A 9547-nucleotide genomic window follows, 5' to 3' on the forward strand; every position below is an offset into this window, starting at 1 on the left:
TGGTGGTACTGTTTGGAAGTGTGTGTGTCTGTGTGTGTATGGGGTGGCAATCAAAGGAGGCCAGGCGATGACTCAGAGATTTTGAAGCGCAGCCTTCTCTGGTTGCCAGCCTGCCTGTCTGTGTGGCTGACAATATGCTGACTCCTCGCCACCTTATCGGATACCCTGGTTGGTCTCGGCTCGGTTTGGTTACGCTCTGTCCCGACCCAGACAGTCCTTTCTTGCATGCTCACATTTTGGACCAATTTAGGGGCCAACTGTGTTGCTATAAATACAGGAATATATGATGTATGTTATCGTCTGCATATGCTCATATAAAGTTTAGGCTGACCCTAAAAGGAAATTTCTAAGCTACATCTGTCACTGCTGTCCAGACATTACACAGCATGTTATCATTAAGTATCGGTGCATCTATCTGTGTGTTTAGTTTGGTGTCAAACATTGTTAGGCTAGCAATATTTAAGTTCCTTTTGTAAAAAACAATGTGATTACATTTCTTGCAGTAAGTTAGATGAAAAGATTGCTCTCCCATCTAAGCACAAAGAGATGGATCTTTAAGGTAATTATCTTAGCTTATCTTAGCATAATAAACGGAGCTAGCTAGGAACAGCTAGCTTGGCTTTTCCATAGATCAACAGTACACCTGCTAGCACCTTTAAACTCGCTATTTCAAACACTGAGTCTTCTGTGTATAACTCACACACTAACACTAACACTAAAAATGACTGTTTGTCATCAGCTAAGAAATGCTGTGGGGACAAAATCACATACTGGCATTTTGTACAATGTAAATGTTCACTAATGTGGTAATAAGGCCAGGCTACTCCATTATGCTTTTTATGCTAACATACCCTGTCTTTCTACTTTTTTTCTAGAGTGGTATTGATCTTTTTAAGGAATCCTCAGCGGGGTGGTGAAAATATCAAAGTGTTCTTTCATGACCTATCTTTTAAACACTCAGTCCTGGGAAGTTTGAAAGAACTGCAGGTGGTCAACTTTAGAGGTCTGAACTTTTTATTCTCTTCATTATGTACCATTGAAAATAATCCATATTATATAAACTTAAACTGGACCAGCACAGTGGTGCAGGGGTTAGCACTGTGACCTTGGCATGTGAAGCTTCTGGGTTCTAACCTCCTCTTTGCCTGTGGCCATTCTGCGAGAGTTTCCTTTGGATGCTCCAGCTTCCTTACAAACGTCTTGATGCACGCTCAATCATCCAGGTAAGTAAATGCTCAAAAGTTGATTCTGTTCATCTGGATGTAGCGTTTTCAGAGAATTTGCATATTAATGATCAAGGAACTGACCTCCCAGTACACTGTTCCTTCAGCAGTGCTAGTTTCAATCATTATGCAAATGTACTTTTTATAAGATTGGGGAAACCTGCAGTTAACTGAGACTTCCATTTGCTTGGATGAAATTGGTTCCAAAAAAGTATACAGTGGTGCACAGAAAACTTCCTTGTGATTCCTTTGGTCACCAGCAGAATGCATGCAAGACAATGAATTGTCTGCAGATACTCACTAATTAATCCCCAATTGGTACTGAAACTGTGAAAAGTGTGGCATAAACCAGAAACAGGGAACCTTCAAAATAAAGCTTGTACCTTTTGAAATGTTTTGGTTGTAATGGTAAGGCACAAGCTTTACTTTGAAGGCGAACTTGCTCGATTTCTGTTTTTGTCACACTTTTACAAATTTCACTACAGCTTGGAGAGTGTGCCAACAAGTTAGCGTCTCCCATGCAAACTGTGGGTGAGTTTTGCCTGAGGAATTAATTGCTGACTTAAGCCAACTTTCATCTAATACGAAAGTTGGCTTAAGTCACTCCTCGGAAACAGAAGATTTAAACAACAGGTGGGTTGGGTTTCTGTGCTCACAGCCAGAGCTGTGTGCCTTGCATGAAATGCTAAACTTAGCTTTTTATTTAATAATTACATGGATAATCTTTTCAAGTACTTACTTTTCAAGTAATTGTTTCAAGTATTTCTTGTTCTTTGGAATTAATTTACTTCCAACACAACACAATAAAGTTAAAGTTTTAACTTAAAGGTTTTGTCTGACCCACTACACTGGCAAAACATCTTGTTTTAGCAGAAATGTCAGTAGAAATGCAGTGTAGTACTCCTCATAGTATTTAATATCCTCATAGTAGCTACAAAGTAATTGACGCCTTCATATACAACATGTGTTTTCCTTTCATTTGAGTCTATTTAACGGAAACATGAACTATGATCAGTTATGTAATCCAGATTCCACTACAATGTCTGTGTATGCAGTATCTATGTTTTTATATTTAGGTTCTGCTTTGGCTGGCTTCAGAATGAAAAATATCACATATCATACACACAGAGCATATTTTCTGTGCACAGTGTTATTTCCCAGGTGCCATGGTTACTAACAGAGTTATGTTTACATAACCACCTTTCTTTTTCTCACCAAGCTGACAACCTGTGAAAGAAGAAGATGGTGTGAGCTTTTCAGTCTACTCTCCTGTCTAAGATATTCAACAGCGAGGTGCCACCTGTCAGGCTGTGAAATCATTATTACTTCATGTTTGATACAAGGAGAGAAAAGACTGCTAAAGACGTGGACTTGTTGCAAGAATGGTGTTTTTTTGTGCCTGTTAACGACAGGCACAATGCAGGTGGTAGAATTCCATGAAACTACTGTACAGGTGTCCATGAGGGAGGTGCTGACAGCAAGGAGCCAGACAGTGCTACACCAGGAATGTCCCAGGTGTAAGACACAAGTGTTCAGTTAACTTTTCTTTGATTAAAATTTGGATTACATTAGAAGTGGGTTCAACAAATGCAATTTTTGCACTCTGACCACAAGGTCCTTTTCCACAAATGATGAAAACACCTGAGACAGTGACCTGTAAGGTGTAGTGGTGAGATTAAGACACAAAAGAGAGAATGCAAATTTAAAGTGACACTCTGAGTGACTCTGCTGTCTGAACCAGAATATAGCGAATTTAGCAAACATACTTTTCTATCCATCCATCCCTCCTTTTGTTCCACTCCTCCAGATAGGCTCAAGCCCATCCCAGCTTCCATAGGGTGAGAGGTGGGGTACACCCGGGACAGGTTACCAGTCTGTCGCAGGTCTACAGAGAGACAGACAACCACTCGCACCCACATTCACACTTATGCACAACTCAAAATTACCAGTTAAACTAACCCCACTGTATTTTCTGTACTTTGCACCACTTCCCTCAGAGCACAGGCTCGCAGGATCATCCAGCCAATCCAGTTCTGATTTCAAGAAGGCCAAAACCAAGTGAGTCTGCATAGATTCCCATGTTTAAAGTCTAGGTTTGTGATTACATCTCGTGATGAAAAAGCTGATAGGATCTGTGCAGATTAATCACAGCATGCACTTGAAAGGTTGTGAATCTCTTTTGGTCTTTTTGTGTTTCCTGGTGGTCATTTCCCAACACATCGTGTTCAGGCTTTTCCTGGCTCAAAATGGGCCTTTGGTGGTTGACTATGCACATATGCACTATGCACAGTTATGGCATCTGTTACCTTGATTAACAAGAACCTATACATTTTCCCACCATTTTTAACAGTTTTCTTTGCAGAATTCTCAGTTGAATGAGTGTATGTTTGTTACTTGCATTAAAAAGATATAGAGATCTGCCATTGTAGGTGGAACACTGTAAGCTCAATGGCAGGATGACTCAGTCAGAGTGGAGGAAATCCATGTGGGAGGAAAGGTTGGGAGAGGACACTCCTGAGAGCTTGTGGACCAGGGAAGCTTTTCATTACCAAAGCTCCAGACGCTTCTACAGTCCTGCAGCAAACAGCAGCATGTTTCAGCAGTATCAGTGTTAGAATTTAAGAATCTGAATATTATTTTTGATTAATTTTAGCCTTTTTTAGGCAGTGGAGGGCAGAGAGTTTCAGAAGGTGGGTGTCGATACAATAGAGAGAAGTTCCAGACCCCTAAACTATCCGTGTGTCTCGTTTGGGTGGTACGCTATGCAGTATGTGGTGACTGATGATGGGCACTTATCTCACAGGTTGAGGGAAAGATAACAGCAACTCTAAAAGAAGGGAAAAAAGAAGTGTTGGTTTGGAATAGCAGGAACTATTTTTAACGTGGTGGGTGTTGTGGAAACAGATACAAATCCATCGTTAGCAGCTGAATATGTAGGTGCTTGGCTTAAAGGCTGCAAAAATAAATTTAACAACTTCGCATTACTGAAATATCAGCACCACATATTACTGCTGTGTATAGTACATATACAGGGAAGAAGAATCATTTTATCCCAAAAGATTTCTTTTAAAGGACACTATAATACACTTTCATCCATCTGCTGCTGTTTATCTGGGTCTAGTTTGCGGGAGCAGCAGTCTAAGCAGAAACGCAGGCCACCTCATCAGTCTCTTCTGGGGGAACACTTAAGCATTTCCAAGCTAGTTGTTACAACCTGGCTCAAAAGCTGCAACACAAATAAGGAGACGAATACCAGCGTATCTGTGAGAAGAGGTTTTATCTTAAAATGCATAGCAGGTTGGCTAAAATGGCTGGTCCCACCAAGGCAAAGACCAGCGAGCCTTCTTGAAAGCCTGCTTCAGGTATGCTTTTATCCACACCTGACTAGGTGTGATCAATTAGCACCATCTGAACACACTGAGGAGATTAGGGGCTGCAGAGGGGCGTAACACTAGTCAAGAGATATAATCTTTCCAGTGTGGCTTGGGTCTGACCTGGACTTTCTCCTGGTAGGACATCCCTGAAACACCTCACCCTAGGAGGTCCCAGAAGGCATCCAAGTAAGATGCCTGAACTACCTACCTTGGATGTGGAGAAATGACTCTGAGTTCCTTATAAATGACGCAGCTTCTCTCGCTATCTCCAAGCCAGGTGCTAATTCTTATCCCAAACACTTCTCACGCAGCTGGACATTGTGGCTAGATGAACCCAACAGAACCACACTATCCTCAAAAAAGCAGACACAGGATCCTGGTCTTTCTCAGGTCAAAAATGTAGTCCACAAGAATTCTGTACTTTAGGCCAGTCTGAATCGGTCATTGTGGACATGTAAGCACAACAGCCTCCACCACTCACTGCCATTTCGTACAATATTTACACCACAGTGATGGCTAAAAGTGAAAAACAAACCATGGGCATCACGTGTCAGTGAGAGCACATGTTGCAAGCTGCTTTGTTGAACGTTGAATATATCAGAGAACATCATTAGCCTTTGTTTGTAGCAGTAATAACAGTGATAAATGTGCTCTCAGGTGTTATCTCTGAAACGATAAGTGATGTTTTTCATAAAAGAAAAGGCCTTGGTGGGCAGCTGTGCCATCTGTGTGAAAACAGTGACTCATTTTTCCCTGTTTGACACTGACCTCACTCACTTCCTGCATTACACAGCTTTATACTTTGCCTTGAAGTTTATTCTTTTTTGTGTTGATTCAAAAATTGCACCTATACTTATGCATTTTTCAGATCCTTTTTCAGGAGCCTTTTTGTGTACTTTACTTAGCCTGATGGCGCACACAACGGCCTGCATGTTTGCAGTGTTCAGCAGCAGCTCTGGATGTAGCGTGAGAATACTCTCTCCCAACCAACCACAACCCACATGCCACTGACAATGACATCGCTCTGCCCGAACCAGCCGATGAAGCGCTTTTCATTGAACATGAGGATTAGAATCCAGTGGTCCCTCGCTTCCTCAGAGGCCCATCCAACTCACACAACACACATAACATCACATAAGATCAGTGGAAAAGCCGTAGACGGATACAGTGTTGCTGTGTATTTTATTTGGCTTAACGTTTCTAAAGAGGGTAAAATTGACTTCCAAGTCAGAATGTTTGGATATATTTCTGTTCCTTCTATTGTGACAGAATTGTGTGTAGTATTAGGTACAGCTAAATGCTTGCTAACAAGTTAACATCCCAGTATTAATGTAGTAGTAGTGCAGTAGTAGCATGCAGAGATTGGATTTTCTGCTGCAGAAGAAGAAAAACAAATCTTCCTCCACTGATTAACAAGACAAACTGGACCAGATGAAAACAAAACTTGTCCTGATTTTGTGCTGCACTGCATGGATATCTTCATTTTTTCCGCACCTTCTGGGCTCAAGAATTGTAGTTAGAATATTTACAATTCGCTAACAATATATCATCAAATATATAAAGCAAGATATATGGAATTATGTAGCAAAAACAAATTCATAAATAACTCTAAGTCTTATATTTTAGATTCCACAAGGTAGCGACTCTTTGCTTTGTTGATAGTGCTGCAAACCTTCGGCCTTCTCTCAATGAGCTTCATGTTGTAGTCACCTGTCAGGGTTCATTTGTGGCATTTCTTGTCTTCTTAATGGGGTTGGGACCATCAGTTGTGTTGTGCAGAAGTCAGGTTGGTAAACAGCTGACAGTCCTATTTGACAACTGTTAGAATTCATATGATGACCTAGAACCAGTCAGCTAAGTCAAGACAAACGACAGTCCATCATTACTTTAAGAACTGAAGGTCAGTCAGTCGGAAAATTGCTACAACTTTGAACGTGTCCTCATGTGAAGTTGCAAAAACCATCAAACTGGCTCACACGAGGACCGCTCCAGGAAAGGACGACCAAGAGTCGACCTTTCCTGCTGAGGATAAATTCATCCAAGTCACCAGCCTCAGAAATGGCAGGTTCTATCTGTCAAACTCTTTTTTCACTTTCCCCTCATTCCTTGAACAAGACCTCAATATACTTTAACTTTTCCGCTTTGGATAGCAATTAGTTCCCGAACTGGAAGGGGCGCTCCATCTTTCCATATCTGCACCTCAGATTAGAGTCCAGATAAATGCCACACACAGTTCCAGTAGCAGACACATCTCTACACCAACTGTTCAGAGGAGACGAATGTGGTCTTCATGGTCAAATAGCTGCTAAATACTAAGGAAAAGCAACAAGCAGAAGAGATTTGTTTAGATTGGTGGAAATCTGTGCTTTGGTCTGATGAGTCCAAATTTGAGATCTTTGGTTCCACCTGAGGTGTCTTTGTGTGATACAGATATCAATATAAAAATGTTTTGCGTGATTTCACACTTTTTTGCTTACTACATACTTTCATATCTGCTCATAGTTTTGAAGAATTGCAGTGAGAATCTGCAATGTAAATAATCATGAAAATAAAGAAAAGCCATTAAATGAGAATGTGTGTCCAAACTTTTGACTGGTAGTGTATGCATAAAATTAGGCTTCTGGTAGTGCACACGCTTGAAGGATAACGAGCGTCCACAGGGCGAGTGGGAAATTTACACACACACACACATATATATCTATGTATATACACTACTACTACTACTACTACTACTACTATTGTTCAGCTTGCTGCTTTGGGAGCTGCCATCGTTTTTTGGGGTTATTTTTCATGCTTGTTTGTTTTTTATAACCAAATGTGACTATATTTGGATAAGATGGTATCAAGTAGCGCTAGTTCTGGGTAGCTGACGTGTGACTAAAAGCAGCAGCTACACTTAATTTTACATACAGTTTGTAAGAAGGGGAAAATAGATTTTTTAGGTTTTGTATCAGATTGCATATTTTGTTTTGTTTTTTTTGTTGTTCTTTTACTGTAAAGATTATTTTAACATCTTGGCTGTGGGAACAAACTTTAGCATAAATTTTATATTTTTTGTGTCAGTTTTGTTTTAATTGTTGAGGAACTACAGTTTCACTGACGTTTTCTTCATCCCGAGGTTATTGCTTGTTAAAAAGCAATCCAAATGTAATGATCTAATCTTGGTATGAGTTTTGCTTATATTTTTATCAACACTATAATTACACGATCCATTAATCAGCCACAGCCAGGTTAAAAAAAGCCCAGCTGTTCTTCATTGTTGTTATTGTGTAAGAGGCTATGAATGGATTCATGTGCCTGTGAGGCGGCTTATAGATGAGCCTTGGCACTTCACCGTTCACGGCTAATGGATTCACGAGTGGCTCTAAATAGGCCATGGCACACGAGCAGTCCAATGGCAGCAGCCAGGCCATGAATAATGCATGGAGGTAGATTCAAAAATGACTTCCGGCTTCAAGGTTTTTACTGAAACACTGCTTTTGAAGAAGTAAAGAGGCAGAACTTTTAATGTTTATATAAGAGTTAAAAAATATTTAGATTTTTGTCCAAAGTATTTTCATGTTCTTGTTAAAAATGCCAGATACATTTTGCCATCATCAAATGATTCTTCGCTTTACTGTCTTCTTTTATTATTTACACTGATATATGAGGGCTTTTAGCAAGTATCAGTCACCACACCCTCCATTGCTTTTCAAATCAATCATGTTTTCTTCTTACTGGTTTGTCTGTCTTCACACTGCAGCTGAAAATAACCGAGCTGAAATGGCTTAAACCCTTCTCAAGTACATAATATGCATATGCGCGCGCACACACACACGCACACACACTTCAATCATAGCTTGACATTTTAAAATAGCAACATCCATAAGGTCATTTTAATATTCTCAGTCATCCTTGTCGGCTTCACAGATTAATGTCAGTGGAGCAGGGCTTACAGGAGTGACGCCGGCCTCTTATTCCGCTGGCCAGCGATGATGGTGGCAACTTATTGTAGTGACAGTGGTGAATGGGATTACAGAGGAGCTTCATGGCACAAACCAGAGCTCTGGAAGAGAGGCTTTTTCATTTCACTGAAGAGCTATTTTTAAGTGTTGTCAAACCTGCCTGCAAAGAGCGCAGTCCTTTGATGATTATGAAAGCTGTGTTTTTGTAGAGATGACAGTGAAAAAAAAGGGATTTTTTCTGTTGCCATTAGTCAATTTTTCTTTCTTATAAACTCAGAAACATTGGATTGGAAACATTGGACATAATGGCATCTAGTGTCTGATAAAGTCATGCCAGTATGCACAAAAGAGCAGTGAGATCAAACTGGTACAGTGTTAGCAGATAATATCAGCCAACATTTGCTTATTATCGTTAGGCAGGAACAAAGCAACATCAGCATTTCTTGCACTTGTGTCCGGTACAATCATCAAATGTACTACAGCTCTGACCTATACTGTGAAGTTTATTACCTGTTGCCAACAACAGATTCTAATTAAATGCTAATTTCTTTATTATTCATTCAGTAATTGTTAACTTTCTGCATATATTTCAGTGCTGGAGATGTAGTATACAGAAGGTAAGGCTTCTAGGTAGATCAATATTTTATTTCCTTTTAACCCCTGAAAGAATTTAGGTCTTTAGCTGCTAAATGTTAGACTATGTTCATCAGTTAGTCATTATCTTTACTGCTATTTCGGTGTCTCAGTGGGGTTATAAGACGCTTTTGGGGAGAAAAGTGGTAAAAGGACCAGTTCTTATGTAACGCTTTTCTACTCTGAGCATTCGAAGTGCTTTATACAACAACAATAATGTATGAATAACACCGTTGGTGCAAAAACGTTAGTTGCCTGTCAAACTGTGTTACCCTCAGCATTTGTTATAGATTCAGCTAAACAAAAACCACAAAACAACAACCAAAAGATGTGTTTTGTGACACAATTTGTTTCTGTGTTAAGCTGTCATCCT

Source organism: Rhamphochromis sp. 'chilingali' (assembly GCF_963969265.1).
Source record: "Rhamphochromis sp. 'chilingali' genome assembly, chromosome: 7".
NCBI lineage: Eukaryota > Metazoa > Chordata > Actinopteri > Cichliformes > Cichlidae > Rhamphochromis > Rhamphochromis sp. 'chilingali'.